Here is a 17376-nt window from a genome sequence, read left to right on the forward strand (position 1 = left end):
TCATTAAGTTCAGAGCACAGCCTACAGCACCGGAAGCAGTAAATGAAGAATGTGTTTTTCAACTTTTTGTCCGATAAGTCTATTATTTTACCAGTAAAACTGGAATTAACAGTTCCATAAAAAATGGGAAGCTGCACAAGTGTTAGCACGAACCAGTGACGATTAAAATTAAAGATTCTTTTTAAAGGGGATTTAAACCCATGTGTTAAATAAAAATAAGTACAGATACTCCCAGCATGAGTCCAGCATGTCTAAATATGCTTCGCTACTACTCTAATGTTAGCTGGGTATTGGTTAATTAGATCACATTGGTCAGTTTATGACAGCATTGTACTTACTGGGAAAAAAAAGAGTATCTGTTAATGCAACCATCAGCACATCAATCACACATGATCAATAGTAGTATCATTAAGTAGCTACAGCAGTTGCCTGACAGCTGACAAGGCTGTCAATCACTTTCACAATTCTTAATTCTAGAAGTGCCTTCTTATGATAATAATAGCAGAATAAGGTTTAAAAAATATATTTCTGGGGAAAACATAAATTGTGGCACTGCAAGCACAAGGAAAACTAACTGTTGGAATTGTTTTTACATTGGAGATGGGAAGAGGAAAAGTTTAAAGTAGAAAAATTAGTTGGAAAAATGGGCGGGGCTGTTCTGCCATTGAAATATATGGGGATGTGCGGGGCCATACTATACATCATATTTCAACAAGCCAGTAGACGCACTAGACCTGTGGAGGCTTCAGTTTTGAGAGATGTTTTATACAATCATTACATTAAACAGAATTCATATAGTCATGAAAAGAATGGTAGTATTGGAATTTGAAATTAGAAATTTCCAGGCCTGGATAAGTTTTGGAAAAATAAAAATACCCAGAAAGTTTTGGGAGTGTCGTCTACAAATCTTTTGAGCTAACAAATTTATCAGCTCAGTAACTTAGAGTTAGTTCAGTAATTTAACCCTACAAAATGGAGCTCTTAGGATCTGACACACATTTTAATTATTAAAAATTGTGTGTCAAATTAATTTTAGGCTTACTATAATCAATTTTAATTATAGTTTTAGATGGTTTTATTGTCTATGTCTGCACTATTTTAAAAATTGTATGGTCATGAAAATGTGCCTTGAAGGCATGGAAAAGTCAAGAAAAAAATAATGTAAATTTATTGGTTTAAAGAATGTTGTTGTGTAATAAAACAAAACCGCAGTTAATTAGTATTTTCTATATTTATTGAGGAAATAAACAATGCTAATTAATTCCCAACACCTTCAGCATCTGCAGAAACAAAGCAGATTTATAGACCACGCTGTAATTAATGCGCAAACACCTCGGGCTGACTTCTCTTTCTGTAATACTGGTGAGAACGGATGCAGCAGTGTTATGTAATGCTCTGATGGAGGCTAGTCAGGTGACTGACCGAACCCAGCACTTCTGGACCTACAGGGACGTGGCCCCTCATTAATACAGAGGCTTCTCTTCCCAGCAGGCTGGTCCTGCGCCGGCTGTCTACTGCGCTAACCAGCAGCTAACAGGGCAGGGTGTTTGATGGTGGAGGAGCGACGGCACCGCTGAACCCCTTCATTCTCTTTGTTGAGCTTCTGCTAATTGGTTTTCAAAGGCTATTCCGCTCATACGCGACTCCATAAAGTGTTCAACATGGCCTGAGGCCAACATGAGTCCAATAACAATATCTAGTAAAGGTGGACCAATAGGGAGTTTGCAGTAAAAAGGTCTGCTTACATGAAAACTTACTAACACATTATTAACACATGCATTATAATTAAAAAGCCTTTAGACATATACAGTTCTGAAAAAAATGATTTTGATATTTATAGGTTTATGTTTGAGTAAAATTAACATTGTTTTATTCTATAAACTAGAAACAACATTTCTCCCAAATTCCAAATTAAAATATTGTCATTTAGAGCATTTATTTGCAGAAAATGAGAAATGGCTGAAATAACAAAAAAAGATATATAAATAATCAAATAATGCAAAGAAAACAAGTTCATATTCATAAAGTTTTAAGAGTTCAGAAATCAATATTTGGTGGAATAACCCTGGTTTTTAATCACAGTTTTCATGCATCTTGGCATGTTCTCCTCCACCAGTCTTACACACTGCTTTTGTTTAACTTTATGCCTTTACTCCTGGTGCAAAAAAAATTAAGCAGTTCAGTTTGGTTTGATGGCTTGTGATCATCCATCTTCCTCTTGATTATAATTCAGAGGTTTTCAATTTAATAAAATCAAAGAAACTCAATTTTAAGTGATCTCTGATCTGTATATTAGTAAATTAACATATTCTAATAATGCCATATTGTGACACAGCAATCCCTATCTTGATAATGATACTCTGAGCAAACTTTAAGGGTATTTTTGTTTAATTGTTTGTTTTTAGTAAATGCATGCACTCAATATTCTGCACTTTGGTAGTTTGGTAGTTTTTGGTAACATTATCTTTGTTAAATTGTTAAGTTATTTTGTTACATTATTCAAGTTTTTTTGTTTCTTTCAGCTGAATGTCTGAAACTGTTACAGTTGTATTTATTATAAATATAACATTTTGTTGCAGTGGTATATTCATGAAACTAATGAAATATTATTGAGCGTTTTGTAATATTGTGAAGAATTTTGTTATCACAAAATTAACTTGAAATATCGTGATATAATTTTAGGGCCAATTAACTTATCCCTATATTGTTGCGGTCCAATAAAAAACATGTATCTCCAAAATAGCGACTTTACAGGAAGACAATGTAAAGAGAGTGTATTTCTGGTCAGTTTGGAGAATTTCTATTGGTCCATTAAAAAACTAAAAATCTACAAAAATGGAGATACTTGTTTTTTTTTTTTTATTGGACAGCAGCTTTTTTTTTATTAAACAAATTAAATTTTATTGATATAAGTGACCTTAAACTACAGTGACAGACATTTCTTTCAGTTGTAACTGTTGATGTACAGCTGGCTCTGTTTATAAAGATAATAAACTGTATGATTTATAAAGTAAATGAAATTGTGTTCAATTCTGTGGGCATTTATTTTGTTTATAACACTTACCCTATGATAAAGCATGATTATTAAGTATGCTTAGAGCTGACTGTACAGTGACTGTGTCCTCCATGGTTTTGGTTTAGTAAATTAACTCAGCAACACTTGAGTGAAAGTCAGGCTGATAACGTAAGTCTAAGCCGCTAAGGCGCTGCAGGAGGTGCAAGTAACCTCCTAAGTAACTTAGAGAGATAAGATAAAGAAGAAAACCTGAGGGCCTCAAAGCTGTAATCTCCATTGTTTCACTACAGTAAACGAAGTGGAAAGAATATGCTCTGTTGTTTTCCAGAGGGACGTAAAGAAGTAATCAAACATGTCTGTGTAAAGATTTGGTAACCCTTCATGCTCTGTGACTTTTATTACATCCTAAGGATTATTATTATTACGTAACTACATGCAAAGCAAAGTTCCAGTAAGGAAAAAGACAAAATAAGAATATTAAATAAGATTAAACTACTATAAGAAAACTTTGTATCCTCAAACTACATTATTTTACAGCTACAATTCCAATACATATACAGTTATTCAAATAGAAATACTGGGTTCTATATACACTAGTATTGAAAAAGGCCTCTCTGACCTGTTAACTGATATGTATATATATATATATATATGTGAATAGTGTAGGTTTTAAAACAATTTCCTTTTATTTAGAGAAACATTTAACCACATAAAGAATAATTTCAGCATCTACACAATACTCTTCATTGTCAAGGTTCTATATTAGACTCAATATCGGCTTTATTAAAGAAACGTAACATTCTCAGTGTACAGAGTGTACATTAAATGGTATCTAGTACTCAAATTGGCTCATAGCATCTAATTTTAGTGATCTTTGTTCCCAGTTTATTCTGTCCTATGAAAAAGGAGATTTCTCAAACAATGCATTTATTTTTTCAGAAATGTCTTTTTAGTACAGATGGTATCTGTAGGAATTGGAGTTTAAATGGTCTTTCTGAGCCTGAGCCAGACCCAAAGCCCAACTCAAACTCATGACATTACACTTTATATTCTCACCCCTAGTGAGCATAAACACGTCCTTTGCACAGCTCTTAAAGCAGACAACATAAACCAGCTTTTACACTTGGCCAACACAGTTCTCTTAAATAATAGTCTGTGTTTCTTTCGCTGGGTGTGCGCAGTTCTTCTTCAGTTGTTCACCGAAGTGTGTAACTTTCAAATCGGACAGTTCTTTGCGTCAGATACTCTGGCTGAAACTCCACCCTCTTTGACCAGGTCTGCCTAACAACAGAGCGATCTATATTCTGATTGGCTCAACGAGAGTACATTATAATATGCAGCCCATTAATTGGCAAGCATGAGAAATACCATGTGTGGCGTGTGAGCGTGTGAACTCGCTGAGGTGCGTGTGTCACACGCTCAAAGCGTGAGACTTGAGAACACTGCATGCTGGACTGTTCATTAGCATCATTCTGGACAGATTTCTCTCATTCAAACAAATCAGGATTGTACTGATAGTTAAAAGGTCAAGTCTTAGTCTTAGTCTCATAATGACAGTTTTTGGGGCTTGGACTGCACATGCACGGGCTGGGGTGGGGTTGGACTGGATTTTTGGGTCCTATCTAAGCTCTTTTAGGAATAGATGTTTACAAGAAGAGCACTGTTTTCATCTTTGTTTGTTTTTGTGCTTATGAAATATGTGAAATACCAACCAACACGTACACATTCTGGCCAAATTTGACATCCAGAACTGCCGTGTATGTAGATTACGCTTTCAAACCAATGTTTTGGACACAACAACGTACAGATTTAAAATTCAGGAGGAATGAAATGGCCATGGACACACAGAGTTCAAGTGCAGACTCGATTTTCTCTCAGAGTACTACACGCTTTACACAGAAATAGCTCCAGCGTAAATGTTTATTGCCTGAATGTTTCCCTCATTGGTTCATTCAGTGCACGTCCTTGAGAAGCTCCAGCCTGGCCCTCGTCAGCCCTTCCTCAGCCGGCCTTGAGCTGAGCCGGAGCACGGCAAGTATCAGGAGAATAGAAAGCAGTCTGTTCTCACTGACTCACGCGCGCTGAGCACCCACACACACGCGGTGTCAGCAACGCTTTCGATGTCGCACGCGGTCGCTGACACCTCACCTCACCAGAGGCGGGCTGTCGGGTCGACGCCGTGCTCCGGCGATGCCTGAGAGAGGGCGGGCGGATGGATGGAGGTGAGGACATTAGCAGGACTCAGAGGCAGGTTTCAGAGAGGATGTCCTGCTGTGAGGAAAGAGTCCAGACACTATCTGGAGTGTGGGGACACGGGGTCAACACTTGGGATCAATGCCTCAGCCCCAGGTAAACAAGCCAAGATCAATTTGGCACAGAATGGCCGGGCACATCTCCTGTCAGCGGTCGGCATCGTTGCCACGAAACCCCGGGCTGTTTCAGGTCAGATGATAACCCGCTCTAACTGCAGTGAGGATAAGCTTTCCTTTCACTGACTTTCTGTTCTCTACACTACAAATTCAGGAGAAACCTTACAGAGTAGCAGCCAATGCAATTTACACTTCTGCATTGAGTCAATGCATTGTCTAAGGCATAGCCTGTGCAATTGCCCTACACAACTTCCCATATTTGTACTTTCTCAGGAGTACAAAACCGCAAATGCAGGAATGTGTGGGCAGCTCAGCAGACCAATCACATCTCCTGCTCTCTGTGTCACACAGTTACACTTCTGAGAAGGTGCACATTGGGCTACAACATTGGGTTCGTGACTACACATACGGTCTAAGGCAGCTACAGAGTAGGTTCAACCCTTCAAAGTAGAAAATTGGCCTTTAGTACACCGATACTGATGCATATACACAACTTATACAGCTATGGGAGTTCCCAAGCTGTCTCCTGCAGTAACACTTAATGATCTACCTACATGTTGTGTCTGTGAATGCAGTGCTACAATATGTGTGTACTAGAATACATACTGAATACAGAAGGCATTACCACTTCTCACTTAACTTCTGCCATCCCTTCAAGTTCATACAGTCAGGCTACCATTACATCTGTGCTACACTGACACAGAAAATATGATGAATCAATCCTCCAAAGAATCAGAAAGACTAAATAGAGCTATAACCTAGCTCAAGACATCTGCATGGACCAAATGCCTTAAGTAATTAGAGTAAAGTATTTAGAAAGTATAAAATGCCTGGCAGAAATTATTTCATGTTCAAACAATTTTATCGTTTTATCGTATTTTATTCTTCTAAGTAACACTTTGGTATTCATAAGCGTGATACTACAGTTGGTATCAGTATCGAAGTCAAAATTCTGGTATTAACCCTAGTTATAATATCACTGACAGTTGGCTGTGGAATATTTAGTAGTGAGTAGTAAAATTTCACAACTGGACTTGTTGCTGCACAGGTGCTGCATCCTACCACTGTACCACAGTGCTGGAGTTCACTGAGCTCCTGAGAGCCTGAGACCCATTCTTTCATTACTAATGTATAGAAGCAGTCTGCATGACTAGCTGCTGCTTTTATTATTATACACCTGTGACCATTAAAAGTGATGGAACCAACATTGGAGTTCAGTGATTTGGATGTGTGAGCATATAATATAAATATATATTTGGGAGTATAGTGTAGTTCTGGACCAGTGCTTTAATCAGTCTCTCCAGGCCAAAAGGAAACCCTCTCTCACGGACAGCCCCGACTGATCTCTTCACAGTTTAAACTGATTACCGCCTCACTCTGTTCGCTCTTATATAAACACTCAGTCACCAATGGCAACGGGTAATGCCGCAGTGGAAGGTCATATTAATTAAAACCAGTTGGAGCACAAAAGCAGAGCGCAAAGCTGCTTTTCTAAAACGATCGGATTAAAGCGCGTCTTGTGGAGGACAATTAACCATAATTACGATAATAACTACAACAAAAACAATAGGAGTCGATGCCGCGAGTGGGAGGACGGGTGGGAGGTTGCCCACATCGCCAGGCGCTACATGGCAATCGCCACGTTCACACTGGGATGTGCTGCTGCTTTGGAGAAAAAGGCTAAAATATCACAGTGTAAATGAGTCAGTACAGGCTGTGCTGGGTTCGCTTCTCGCTCTCGCATCAAAAGCACAAGTGTTCCATCATTATAAGTAAGCGTACTGTACCACTCCACCGCCGCCGAGCCGAACTGAGACTCATCCACTCCAATCCACAGACTGCCCTTAAATCCACTCGGCGGGCGCGTTTAGTTTTCAGCGCTGAATTACTCCATACACAAAAGGGAGACAGCATTATGGTTATCTGGCTAGTCTTTGTCCTCAGTTCTTGGAATGTATCCATGTACATTATGAACAATTTTCAGAGGGAAATTGGAGCATTTTTCAAGAAGAACAAACAGCAGGCTAAAGCGTTCTGCTTTAAAAGAAGCCCAGCTGTAAAAATACAGTAAAATGTGTCTCATTGCAAGTGATTACCTTCTTCCATCACTCTACAGAGTCTATGCTCCTTATTGTCCTTATTGCACTTATTTAACTCATTTTACTAAATTCATAAAGATACAATACAGCTCTGGAAAAAAGGGACCACTTAAAAATGACGAGTTTCTTTGATTTAACCAAATTGAAAATCTTTAGAATATAATCATGAGGAAGATAGAGGATCACAAGCCATCAAACCAAACTGAACTGCTTGAACTTGAAATTTTTGCACCAGGAGTGGCATAATAAAGTTATCCAAAAGCAGTGTGTAAGACTGGTGGAGGGGAACATGCCAAGATGCATGAAAACTGTGGGTTATTCCACCAAAATAAAACTTAAATCTTTATGAATATGCATTATTTGAGGTCTGAAAGCTCTGCATCTTTTTTGTTATTTCAGCCATTTTTTCATTTTCTGCAAATAAATGCTCTAAATGACAATTTTGTATTTGGAATTTGTGAGAAATGTTGTCTGTAGTTTATAGAATAAAACAACAATGTTTATTTTACTCAAACATAAACCTATAAACAGCAAAATCAGAGAAACTAATTCAGAAACTGAAGTGGTCTCTTCTTTTTTTTCCAGAGCTGTACAGGTTCTTTTTCCATTGGGGTTTTGTTACAGGTACCAAGTAGTCTACAGATTATTTTCCCCCTTGACAAGTTTTTCCCCTCGTTCCTGTTAAAGTTTCTGCCGTTTCCTGTCAGTGCGTTTCACATTTTAACTAGTGTTCATGCACAGAAACTGTTTCCTGACCTGAAATACGCTGTCAAAATGTTTCCGCTGTCTATCTGTGCGAGGAATCTTCCGTACGGCTGCTGTGGCTGACACTGCAATTTCCGTGTATATTTACCCCTTTCAGAAAGAGCACTGTTTAGGCCCAACATGGATCCTTCCTCCCCTATTAGCACAGTGATATAACAAAAGTCCAGGGACAGGAACTAGTATTGTATCCCATGACTTCTGCCATCTCCCAGGGAAGCTACAGACTGATATGACTGTGGGGTTTGCTGCAATGAATGTGAAAGTGATTTTTGCCTGAGTTGCTTCTATATTTGTTTAAATTATAGTCAGATTTATCACAATCATCATTACTAAAAGTTTCCTATTCCAATACTCTGTATCAATATCGGCATGACACTGGTTAAAACCACCAGATTAAATATTAGAAGAAAAAAAGTACATTAATCCACACAATCTGGAACCCAGGCCTTCATATGTTCTACATGCCAGTTTTCTAGACTTCATAGAAAAGTAGAAATTGTGCTTCACAGTAGGGGTGAGCGATATGGCTCTAAAATAATATCACGATATTTCAGGGTATTTTTGCGATGACTATATATTTGGTGATATAGGAAAACTAAAATAATTAATTAATTTCAGGAATATAGTATAATAGTATAACAGAATAATCATAATGTGGCAAAATACATAATATAGCAAAAAATAATATAATGCAGCAAATAATATTGCAGAATATTTAGTGCATGCATATAAACTGCAAACTAAAACAATTATACAATAAATACACCTAAAGCTTCACAGTAAATAATAGACTACTTTTAAGACAGAACAGCCCTATTATCACCATATGGATTTTTAATATCATGATATTTCTGTGTCACGATATATTCTATACGATATAATATTGCCCACCCCTACTTCACAGTAAGAGCATGAGGGTATTTAGATGACTATGAAAAGCAAAATTCATTTAGACTAATTTATTATGAATTCTAAAGGAAAAAAGGTCTGACTGATAGCTATTTGTATCATATTGGACAGTAAAAAGTGGCATCATATAGCTGTATTTCCATCCACTGTGGGTGGTAATGCTTTCTATGTTATAGTCCTAATACACAGATGACACTATAAATAAATTAAGAAATTAAATCTACCTGGCAGCTACTATCAGGCCTCACTCGCACTCTCATAATTCATGTTGCATTGTCATGAGCACACTGGCCAGTGTTCAACCTCACAAACAAGATAACAGTGTCTTTCACACTGGATCTGAAACGGACATTCGATTTGATTGAACTGTTGGATTTATTGCATGGTTAGATGTATTAATATTAAACTGTTTAATCAGGGAGATATAGGTGTCTAGTCCTGCATTTACAGAACAGAAGGCAATAAATGTGATATACTCTGTGATATACAGTTCCACTGTGTTAAAAATTAAATGTTTGTCTAAAAACTTGTACTTTAATTGGTTTTAAACACTGATGTTAACTTCTAACTTTCAGCAGCTATTTTAAACATTTATCCTTTCAATTTAGAGTACATATTCTGCTTACATATATACAGTACCAGTCAAAGTTTTTTATTTCTTTATTTAATTTATTTTCTACACTGTAGATTAATATTAGAGACAAAAAAACAATTAAGGGACACATATGGATTTATGTAGTAAACAGTTAAAAAAAGTGTTATTCCTCCACATTAATCCCCTGATCTAAACCTGATGAACTGAGATGGAGATTTGAGGTGATTTAATTGGGATGAGCTGGAGCTTCACAGCGTGAAGGAAAATCAGCAGCTATTGTTCAGCACCTCCAGGAACTCCTTCCTTCAAGACGCTGAAAAAACTATTCCACGTGACTCTCCCTCATGAAGACACCAAGAGTGTGCAGATCTGTCCTCAAAGATAAATGTAATACTTAGAAGAATCTAAAGTATAAAATATTTTCTGGTTTGTTTAACACATTTGTTTACAGAATAATTCTCCATGTGTTTCTGTAGAGCTTTAATGTAGTCTTCAATATTATATTTACAATGTAAAAAAAACATAAAATAAAATAAAACACACTGAATGAGAAGAGGTGACTTGTTTGTTTGACTGGTACTGTACATATTTGCATACATATGGGAACAAGATAAATTGGCCCCTTAAATTTCCTGTGATTCTGCAGGGCTTGTTTGTATAGAAGGTTCTGGATCAATCTCTGCAGCCTCAATACAGAGTGCATTACTGTATGCAAACAAGCACATTAGACACAAAATGCATGGAAAGCATCTCCCTAATTGCTCAGGGCGTCTCATCACCGACTGCACGGCAAAGTTATCTGCACAGGAACAGCAGTCACGTGCTGGCCCTCGCCCTCACCCCTGCCTTTTAGAGAGCAGGCGGAGTGGTGGCGTTAGGAAATGGGCTTTAAATGATACCATTAAGAGTTAGCGTGAGATAGAAAGGAAAAACGAATGGAAAGAGGGGACATGAAACGGTAAATGCTGAAACAGCTAAACGTCCTGTTATTGGCTCATTCAGTCTGTCAGAGCACAGAAACGCTAATATGAGAGTCCATTTAAACCAGTGCTTTTAAATACCCCAGCACTGCATACTGATGCTGCTGGAGAACAACCTGGACAATACAATGGAAACTTAGAAGATTTTAATATTTAAAAAAAAAACAACAGAACAACATTTTATTCGAGATATTTTGGACCATTTCTACTGATTTGTTCATGAAAGCAGCTGGAGTTGTCTAATTATGTAATCACATAAAATGCAATTAAAATAAATATGGAGATTAACCCATAATTTATTTTACTTTAATCCTGCATATATGGAGATATTTGGAGTGCATTATTATTAGTATCATGACTATCATTCTGGATCATTGACTTCTGTTACAAATCTGATAAATTCTTTTTTTTTTTTTTATATATCTCAGTTAGGGATGTGCCATCTCATACCTTATGCATTAATATAATTAAATTTTCATTTTGTTGGAATAGTGTATTCTTGAAATATATTTTTAAAATTCAGTAATTTGTCATATCGCCATGAGTCATATCGTTATCGCAAAAATATTATGAAATATCGTGATATTATTTTAGGGCCATATCGCCCACCCCTACACTTTAAACCATGCAAAAAAAAAAAACAAGAACAAAAAAAACAAAACAGAGATAAATAAAATGATGTATAAAGATATAGAGAGGGTGTCGAATATATCCATCCGAGAGAGAGAGAGAAAACAAGAGAGAGAGAAAAGAAGAGAGAGAGAAAAGAAGAGAGAGAGAAAAGAAGAGAGAGAGAGAGAGAGAGAGAGAGAGAGAGAGAGAGAGAGAAGATCTGGAGGGGATTTTGGTATTGTATTGATGCTGATACTGATCTGATGTGTAACGTTATCAGTAGCTACAGTCACGTTGCTGGAAGAGAGTGATGAGATCCTCCCTCTTTTTCCCCCCGTCTTCTCTTCCCTCGTTCCCGGGAAATCCTGCATTGCCCTTCCCTCCCTCCCTCTTCCTACACAGGGCTTCCCTGATGGGTAGAAACAGCATCATGCTAGTGAGGTATGTGTGTGTGTGTGTGTGTGTGTGTGTGTGTGTGTATGTGCACGTGTGTGTGAGCAGCTGAGATGCTAAGAGTTTGCATGAGAGCATCAGGACTGGGGTGGGCGGGTAATGTGTGTGTGTGTGTGTGTGTGTGTGTGTGTGGGCGTACGAGTGTTCTCGAGCGGGAGAGGGAGGGAAATACGGTAATGTAATTCTGCATTAACGGGAAAAGCATATTCAGTGTATTTTATCGACCTGCTGCATTTACACAGTTCCTCTCAGCCCATCGTTTATCCAGCCTTTTCACACACGACAAGAAAAACAAGCCAAACAGCCCAGAAAATGGAAAATATAAAAGTAGAGAGAGCTAAAGTGAATTAACAGGACATAGAGCTCAAATGCAACTGTAATGAAACAATGCTCAGTAGTGTGTTTTTCCTTTGTGAATATGAATTTTAACCCTTTCGTTAGTACTGTACTGGTGGTGGGGGTTGCTGTGGTTGCCTCCGATTATTATGAAGCCACTTTTGGGAGTTTAATGTCAGATTCAAACTGGCATTTATTGGCACTCGTTGTGTGTGAACTGTGTCTGAGAGCTTGTGAAGTTATATACACTATATTGACTATACCTTTAAAAGTATTCATTCACCCATTCAAATCATTGAACCCATGTTCCAATCACTTCCATGTTCACAGGTGTATAATAAGAAAAGCAGCAGCTAGGCATGCTGGGACTGCTTCTACAAACATTAGTGAAAGAATGGGTCTCAGGCTCTCAGAAGCTCAGTAAACTCCAGCACTGTGGTACAGTGGTAGGATGCAGCGCCTGTGCAACAACAAGACAAGTTGTGAAATTTCCTCACTACTAAATATTCCACAGCCAACTGTCAGTGATATTATAACAGAGTGGAGGCGAAATAAAATAAAAGCTAATTAAAGCTAATTTCAGCTCCCCGTCACAGAGGAATTAAGGAATAGAAAATAATAATTCATTTCTACACCACCTGCCCTCTTTCTGAAGACATAATAAAGCCCTAAAGTTAACTAATTAACCAGCAGCAGCTAGGTTTCTGAACTTTAGCACTCCTAATGACGTTTCAGGTACTTGAAGGGTTGCCTCAATTCTGTAGGGGACACTTGAAAACTAGGGGTAGGGGTAGGTGTGTGTGTTCAGCATGTAGCTTGACTGTGGGCATAATAATCATGTTTCTAGCCGCATATTAACAATAGGTCACACAAAAAGAGCGAAAAATAAGCTTAGAATTTCATTCTTATACAAAAATGAAACAAGATTTGTGAAAACCCTTTACTTGATATGCTTTATATCTATTTAGATGTCTCTATTATGTCTAAAAAGTGGTCATTTTTTTATTTTTATTTGCACCCAGTTATAAATTGTGTATATTCACAGCAATATCAAAGGTACAGGTAAAATATTACAGTATATATTGGTCTTTAAGGTGGAATAGATCTTCATTTTTCTCATTGGTGGCCTTTTCTCTTCCTGAGCCATTTCTCCATTACACCCCTCCTCTCCCCCAGTGTCTTTCTTAATTCCTCTCCTCGTTCACTTTCCCCTCTCTGGTCATTCTCTCCATTTGATTTTCCCAAATATCCTCCACTCTTTCTCCATTTCCCTCCGTTCCCCATCTTTAGTTTTCTATATCTTATTAATCTCCCCTCCCCAAACCCCCCAACCCCACCTGTTCTCCTCCGCACACTCCAATCTCCAATTTCATCCACCAGGGAGGACTGAATAGAGGAGCTGACAGGATCCATTCCGCTGAGGAGCCGCCTCCATTTCTCTCATTTACCGACCTTCTATTCCTCCCTCCAGCCGGTCCGTCCCTCCACCCTCAGCGTCTGGACTTCCACACACAAACCATCCACTGACTTACACCCTCAGCCTCCGATACGGCCACTATTTCACGACTTTAAGGCTCAGTGCTGCAGATATTGAGCTCTTTAAACAGCTCTGATGGACAGTGAGGGTTTGCACAGTATTACAGCGAATGTTTGCCAATCCACACCTAGTTAAACCTGCATGCTTATGGCCGTTTTCTGTGCATTTATTCAGCTGAACTATTATTTTTTATCATCATTCTTTTATCTCCTACTGTATCAATCAAACAATCAACCTTCATTTTGACTCGGATGTAAATTGAGGGCAGCCCTCATTTTCAATGTAGCTGAGCATTTACAGAAACAGGGATTGACATGACAGAGAAAATAAAAGCTAAATTTAATTATTGTAAAATAGCAGTAAATAAAATATAAAAATAGATAAAAAAAACAAAAACAAAACAAACTAATAAAATAACAAATAATAAAAAAAAATCAAACACTCATCCTCAACAATCAGATGCCCTAAAAGGAAGTATGGTTTGCTGCAATTGCAGTGCTATTTCAAAGGAAGATAAAGATTACCAGGATATATTATTAAAATTGTTGACTAATAAATGCTTTCTGTATTGAGCTACACATACAAACCTGTGTAATGCATGTGTAAAGCTGCACCATGCCAGTTTTAGAGGTCCCTAATGATATCCAACAGTAATTTATTATATGCAGCTTGAGTATTCTCACAGTATCTGCAGTCTACAAGTGTAGGGAGTGTTGATAGCACCTCCAATAGCATCCCACACATTTCAATCAGGGACAGGACTGTTGAAGAGACTGGCTATTGCTGCGTATCATTTGTGTCGTAAAGGAAAGCTCTTGAGAGAGCAGCAGTATGCAGACAAGGTGATCTGCCATTGTACAAAACTGCACCCCGCACCATGACACCAGGCCCTCTGGACATGTGACATATGAATTTATGAAAAGGTTTTGAAACTTTAAGCCTTATTTTAAGAAAAAAGTGGGAAAATGTTTGTTTTTCTGATATAAGAGCTCTTTAAAGTTTAAACTTCAAACTTTTAAATAATGTAAGATCCTTAAAATCCTTTTTTTATTTCCTAGAACCTTCCACCCAAGGACCATTTATGAATCTGTTTGGCACAGAAAGTGTATTTCCTTCTGGATACAATAGGCCATTATTCTTTACAGCAGAGCAAAAATCAATGCTTTCAGTGAATTCCCTATCTGGAACATTACCAAAACAACACTCATTATGGCAGCGGTGGCAAGGCCGGCTAAATCAACCAGGGACAATCAAGCTGAACGCTGCGCGTCAATGAATCAACTCTGTACGCGGTGAGTATGGGTTTCAAACAGTCTGTGTCATTTCCTTGCCGTGCACTCTCATTTAATGTGCCACTGAAGACCTGAAATCTGAACCGAATTTCCTGGACTGCAGGCCGGCCATGCTTTTATTAAACAAAAGACATTTATTGATCTGCACCAAATGTCTAGAGCTCACAAACAACAAATATGATTTAAAAACAATACAAAAGATTGGAGAGGCCAATATTAATAAAAGACAGTTTTTGATTTGCATTATATGATTTCACCTGGCAAAGGGGAATGGAAATATATAGTAAACAGCCAGTTCTTAAAATTAAGGTATTAAAAACAGCACAAATAGCACAAAAAGCCTAAGAATCTGAAAAACAGTTTTTTACAAGGACTGTGAAGGCTAGGTGATTGGCTAAGAGCATTTCCTAACAGTCAGGTGCTGTATGAGTTCCTGACATTCAATTAAATTTTATTTATATAGAACTTTTTACAACAGAAGGTGTCACAAAGAAGCTTAATAGAGAAAACGCGTACTTATGAGCAGCACCACAGAGATGCCAATAACTGTGGTGATAAAAGTGGCAAGGAAAGATTCCCATATACTAAAGCCCTATCTGGACAGAATTAGTTTCTCAGGGGGTCCTGGGGTAATTTTCTCTTTTATAGGCGTCCTCTGCGTTTTTATTCACGTCCGGAACGACCATTTACATGTTTTTCGCAGACTTCATCTGAGAAAATTATAGGCTGAATTACCTGCTGTTTTTTGCTGAACTCCGTGGTCCTCCAGTAATTTTAGTCCAGTCCGGACGCACATCTCTGAGTTTAGTCTCCTCGCGTTTAGTAGTATATTATTTATTGGTCAAATCTTTGTTTTAGACATGCTGTATGGAATCTAGTTTGAGGTAAGCACATGGAGTAAAGGCACAAACGGGTAGAAAATGTCTATTCTGTTACTGGTTAAACAGTTTTAACAGTTTATGATAGAAGAGTTCACTGATAAGTCACATTTTTATTCTATACTAAAAATGTTCCTTCAATTCTAGAACAAAACCATATACAGTGATCTATATGATCTATATGTAATGTATGCGACACTCTGAGGTCAGGGTTCTCCTCATAAACTACAGCAGACTGAAGCTGCTCCCGGTTCAGGGCTGGTCATGGTGAACATCATGGCTTGGTGATTTAAGCAGCTGCAGCGTCTCAAGGGAACACTGGCACGAACGCCCCATCCCTGCCTGCTCCTAATGACCCAACACTAAACGAATTACCACACTTCAAACGCAGCTCCACAGCAAACACACACTGCCGCACACACCAGCGGCCGGGCTGATGTATTATAGATCCGATTCACTGCAGCATTGTGACTGAATACAGTCCTAATGCTTCCTTCTCAGGGGCAGTATCACATTTAATCCATTTCCTACCGCAGTAAACACACACACACACACACACACACAGCCCACTTAGCTCCTATCACAGGGCTGCATGATGGATAAAACATCACATTGATTCAATTGCTGTATAATTCATCACAATGCTCTCAACCTGGGAGATACTGCAAATATCCTCACTTTTTCTCTGAACATTTGAAAAAAAAAATTCTGTCTATAATTTATAAATTTGAATAGATTTAAAATTGAATTCAGCTAATTCATATAATGTCAAATTTATCATTGTTATTGGCTCAGTTTGATCCAGTTTAGCGCACTGTAGTAGCATCAATTCACAATCAGCACTTTCACAGGATTCTAGGTAAGTTGTGAGAGGTGGTTCTGAGAAGTGACCACAGCTCAACATGCTTGGAGGAGAACCCTAACTGCCCATTCTGTTATGTCAGCTAATACAGTCTGAACTGGTCATCATCAGACTTATAGAGTTACAGAGACTAGACTTACAGAGTTATAGGGTCCAATATTGACCATTTTTAACAGCTTTGGTCTTTGCTTTGTGTCTTTGGGTTTCTTTAAACGTTCAATGTTTTTAGGCTTTATATGTTTCAATGATGCTACAGCTAATCCGACTAGAGTTGCTACAGTTTAGTTCAGTTCTGTTCAGTTCAGTTGTTGCTTTGAGTGCTGATTTGCATACTGCAGCCCGTATCACAACAGACATTACTGAAGAGGAGTTAACTATAACATCATCCTGTCAGTGCAGCTCCTATACTCTATATTCTCTCCAGTCTTAAATCTGTCTGAAGAGAAACTGAGCTCGGCTAATTGGTCTCGCTTTCATACAGAATCTGCTGGTGGGAGTAAGAGTGTGCAGCCATGCGCGTCCGTGTACGTATACCCACTCTCTCACAGCGCGAGAGCTGGCGCTACCCAGCCTGCGTCTCAGGGACGACTGTAAAAAAAGAGCAGGAGAGGAAAAGAAAAGAGAGAGAGAATACATTTTTAATTGATTCTCCCTCGCTCCCACTCGCTGTCAC

At 38.2% G+C, this 17376-nt stretch overlaps 1 protein-coding gene across 7 annotated transcripts in view; it reads right to left on the reverse strand.

The window, feature by feature from the left end:
• Positions 1-17376, reverse strand: part of fgf13a (fibroblast growth factor 13a) — a 231941-nt gene that overhangs the window by 9810 nt on the left and 204755 nt on the right. The gene's annotated exons all lie outside the window — the stretch shown is intronic.

The sequence above is a fragment of the Astyanax mexicanus genome, chromosome 10 (genome assembly GCF_023375975.1).
Source record: "Astyanax mexicanus isolate ESR-SI-001 chromosome 10, AstMex3_surface, whole genome shotgun sequence".
Classification (NCBI taxonomy): Eukaryota; Metazoa; Chordata; class Actinopteri; order Characiformes; family Acestrorhamphidae; genus Astyanax; species Astyanax mexicanus.